This window comes from Sinocyclocheilus rhinocerous, unplaced genomic scaffold (genome assembly GCF_001515625.1).
Source record: "Sinocyclocheilus rhinocerous isolate Xijiao unplaced genomic scaffold, SAMN03320098_v1.1 scaffold2059, whole genome shotgun sequence".
Lineage (NCBI taxonomy): Eukaryota > Metazoa > Chordata > Actinopteri > Cypriniformes > Cyprinidae > Sinocyclocheilus > Sinocyclocheilus rhinocerous.
In genome coordinates this window covers 211919-216431 of record NW_015629307.1, presented here as the reverse complement: position 1 = coordinate 216431, position 4513 = coordinate 211919, and the positions used below count along the sequence as shown (strand labels likewise).

Here is a 4513-nt window from a genome sequence, read left to right as displayed (position 1 = left end):
GGAAGTGTGTCAAGATAGCAGGTTGACGATTTTAGGTGCTGCACTATTTCTTCCAAAAATTTTGCTATCAATTGCTTAAAAAATAGACATAGTATCTTCTAGTTCCACATTGAAAGCATGAAGGCTGTCTTTATAGATGCTATAGTGAATTTCAAGTTTCGTCTTCCGCCGCATCTGTTCAGCTTTTCTGCAGCGACCAAAAAAGCTTTCGTATTTCATTAAAAATATCTTAATTTGTGTTCTGAAGATGAACGAAGAAGGTCTTACAGGTTTGGAATGACATGAGGGTGAGTAATTAATGACAAAATTTTCATTTTTGGGAGAACTATCCCTTTAATAAATGTGTGATTAGTCACTTTACTTGTCACTCGGATGTTCCTTTCCTATCTTAAGTGGGTGACAGGCCAAAATAAGTTGTAATATGATCCAGACTTCATGCTGATAGTCAAATCTCTAGTTAGGTGAGACTTGGTCTCAGGTGTTGTTCTTTTATTGCTGAATGGGCTTTTCCATTGTTTTACGGGGATGTCAGTCTGGAAGTGCTTTGTGCTGAGTGTGTTTGTGCCTCTATACAAAATATGTCTGAGAGGAGGGCATAAGACAGGCTCTGTCTGTCTTGGTTTGTGTACTAATAAACAGCGCTGGCTCTAATGAATCATTAATGTTCTGTTTACCCAGCTTAATGAAGCACCGCTGATGAGGGCCTGTGTTGTGTATGCATGTGAATGTGTGTGGCTGCTTTGTATGCAGATAAAGACTGAAACAAGAGGGAATAGTGAAAGAATGCATTTGTTGTTGTTTTTTCTCATAATGTGAATATGTGAAAGTGGTAGAAAAGGAGCGAATGATAAGTGTTATTTTTCAGAGTTTGTGTTTGGGTATGTTTGGTCTAATCTGTTAAGTTAATGACTTAATGTCTGTGTGTGTTTGTGTGAAACTCCTATCGATTGTTGTTAGCTCCGTGTATTCCTTTGGCTCTAGTTCACTCTAATCTTTCTGTCAATGATGCCCTTGTCATCCAATAACTGACTGGTTGTCATGGAAACGCATTTGTTCTCACATAGACCTGTCAGTCATTCAAAGAGTTCTAATGAGTTGTTTTGCCTTTGATGTGAATGCAGAGAATATCAGCTCCAGAAATACAGCGCAGTGTTGGGTTTCCTCCAACGTACAGTGTAAGGAATAACTTTGATTCCCTATTGGCTCTTCATTCAGCTTGCAGAAACTTACCAACATCCACTTTTAGATGAACTTGAGATCATTTAGCACCAAATTATTCCTGTAAGTTCACGTATTGAAAGGTGTGTGGCATGTAGGCTAATATTGGCCAAGATAATTTGTATGCAAAGATTTGATGAGCTATTAAGGAGATGCAATTTTCGGATGTTGTACTGTAGTATATCCTAACACCTGGGTAATGCTGCTTTCAAGTCCTTGTACTTATTAACTTGAAAGATGTTATATGGTATGAAATAAAAAGTGATTTTGTTTGGAACAACATGGGCATGTTTGGGCCTTTTCGTAGTTTTCACTTAAGACAGAAAGCATTTAGCACTAATGTAGCAAAAATGAAGAGCAAAGAATGTGCATTAGGTGGGTAATTGATGCTGTATCTGTATTTTATCATATTTGTGCAGGGAATATAGTTTTGTCGCACAAGCCTGTCACCTCGTAAACAGGCTAAATTAGTCGTTTATTCTTGCAAGCTTGTAATAGTTTTTCATCAGTGGTACACAAAATGCAAAAGGAATAAATTTTGCTGTCAAAATTCACATTAAAACAGAAACTCAGTAATATTTTTTGCTCATTAAAATGGGTTACACACACAAAAAAGGATAATACTTTGGGGAAAAATGTTCAAACTCATATTAGAAAAAGTGGTGATTCTCAACCAGGGGGCCGGGGCCGGGGCCCACTAGAGGGCCTCAGCAAACTTCCAAGATGACTTAAAATTATTTAAAGTAAACCAAAACAAATAAAAATCTGCATATTTCTTATTTTAATTCAACCCTCAACATTTTTATTCTTTCATTACAGAGTCAGGATATATGAGAAAGCCTAATTTTAAAAGTGTGATGTATAGACCTCGAAAAGTCATGTATAATAATACATATAACTTCACTGGCATTATAATGAATATAAATTTTTCTAGTTATGCTAAGCTCTAAAAAGAATGTATTGGGTAGAAATGATGAGTAAAAAAAATTATATTTAATCCTTATCCAGTAAATCATGAAAAACTGGAAAAGTCATGAGGCCTTTGAATATTATTGTGGTTTTGGAGTCAAGGTTGAGGACCACTGAGATAAAGATAATTGTATTGGTAGTCTTATAAAAGCTGTTTTATTTTACATGCTGTGGGTTGCCTCATGAGGGCCACAATTTTGAGATTGCATGACCAGCTTGATTCTTGGAATTACTTAATCATCTCTTACAGTGCATAGTGTATTTCTACAATTGCATCAGATTATTATTATTTTTTTTAATCTTGATGCTGCATCTACACCATTAGTATAAGTCAGGGATTGTCCAGCACTACATAAACAAAAACTGACTGCACATTTAATTGGCCATTTGGAAGATTGCGGCTAAAAGAAATCCTAGAGAGTTCCAACTGACATTGTTGTGTGCAGTTTCATGTGAAGTTAAGTCTTAAATTTGATAATTCAGATGTGGTTTAAAGGCTTCATACTTGAAGTAATTTGCTGTCACCAGCACATTGTACTTTTTGTCCTTCTGTCTTTGGACAGGAGTTGGCGCTTTGTTGTTTGTTAACACTTCTGAAGTCCGTGTCTGTGCCACGTTGAATCTGTCAAATGAAATGTGCCGTTAATTTATGTAATCCTGTGTAAAAGGTGTCTTCCCAATGGGCTAATGCTCTTATCTCTGTGATACAGAGTTTGTTTATGTGTATGAGAGAGAAAGAGGGAGCACAGATGAATATTCTTCCATCTCTTTGACAGCCTCTCATTGATATCTCATGGATGAGATTAAAATCTCCTAGGACTGGCAGTGCTTCTAAATTGGCACGAGTGCTTCATCTTCAGCTTTTCTTTGCCACGTGTAAGCCTCCGGCATGTCACGCAAGCAAACTGACACTTCCCTTTGTTTGGAGTCCTGTCAGCAAGCGTCTGCTCTCTCCTGACTGTCAGTCAGAGCTCAGCTCTACTCCAGCGTCACAAGAGCTGCGGCACGCTGCTGACAGCTCCGCCGCCGCAGAAATCAAACTCTCGCAGTCAATGCGTCTCAGAGAGCGGGAAGGGAATGTGTTGTTGTTTGTCTGGGAGTGTGTTTGTTTCGTTACAGAGCTACATGAAGGCATGCTGTGAAGCAGTCTGTTTGCATATTCACAACACGTTGCGCTCTGGTGCTCATATGGATGACAAGGTTTGAATTCAGCTTGCAACATTTTCAAACCACATTCCCCGTTTTTTCCCCAGACACTCTCCACTCGGGATGGGCATGTGCAATCAACTGGTAGATTTGGAAAAAGTTGGAAAAAAGCGTCAGTGAATTTTTCAAATGGTTTTTGACTTTGCATTTGCATTTTGCATTTAGTCATTTAGCAGATGCTTTCATCCTAAGCGACTTACAAATGAGGACAATAAAAGCAGTCAAAACGAACAAAAGAGCAAAAATATATAAGTGCAAATTAGGGCTGAACGATTAATTGCATTTGCGATAATATCGCGATATGAAAAAACACGATATTTCAATCGCAGAGACTGCGATTACACTCGGTCACGTGACACGCCAGAGTAACGAGGTGTGTTCCACTTGAAGATCGATCGGTGTAGCCTTTGACATCAAAGTACAGCGAGAGAAAGCATAAGGAGACGTCCGCGCTCTCTTATAGCTCTCGCAGTACTTTGATGACACACCCATCGGTCTAAGCAGCGCTGCTTCAAGTCGAGCGCGGGCCATCAGCAGAAAAAGAAAATAAATAAAACGGTAAACAGCCAAAGGACGTAATTTAGAATGGGAGATGGATCGGTTTGTGAAAGCGAAGAGAAAAGCCATAGATGAAGTCGCACAGACCCAGGCAGGTGCGGGTCGTTTAAAAGCTAAATGCAGAAAATATGACGAGGCATATCTTGATCTCGGCTTCACTCACCGTGTCTATACCGGACACCACAGTTGTCGCGTCGCACCGCAACAGCTCTACACTGGACGCGACAAAGCGACCGTTGCAAATCATTTTAACTTTGTGTCAGTACGTCATAAATAGAACAAGGCATCAGTTTAATGTCGCGTCGCATCCAGTGTACACAGCGTCACTGATTATAACGGTTCTACTGTATTTTGCCGCTCGCGTACGGTGTAGACACGTGTTTAATGTCGTTGGTGAGGAGGAAAGCCCGTGTGTGTCCTATGCCTTAGCAGACAGCATGAAACCCACAAAAAATAAATAAATAACAGAGAGAAAATAATAATAATAACAACAGTTATTCTCTCTATGCTATTTTCAATGTTTCAAGTGATGCATGTGTTTTTTCCCTGTAGGTTTTTTAAA

At 39.1% G+C, this 4513-nt stretch overlaps 1 protein-coding gene across 1 annotated transcript in view; it reads left to right on the top strand.

Moving 5' to 3' along the window:
* The window catches only part of LOC107738859 (probable assembly chaperone of rpl4), a 74823-nt gene that overhangs the window by 10918 nt on the left and 59392 nt on the right, over positions 1–4513 (top strand). The window lies entirely within an intron of this gene.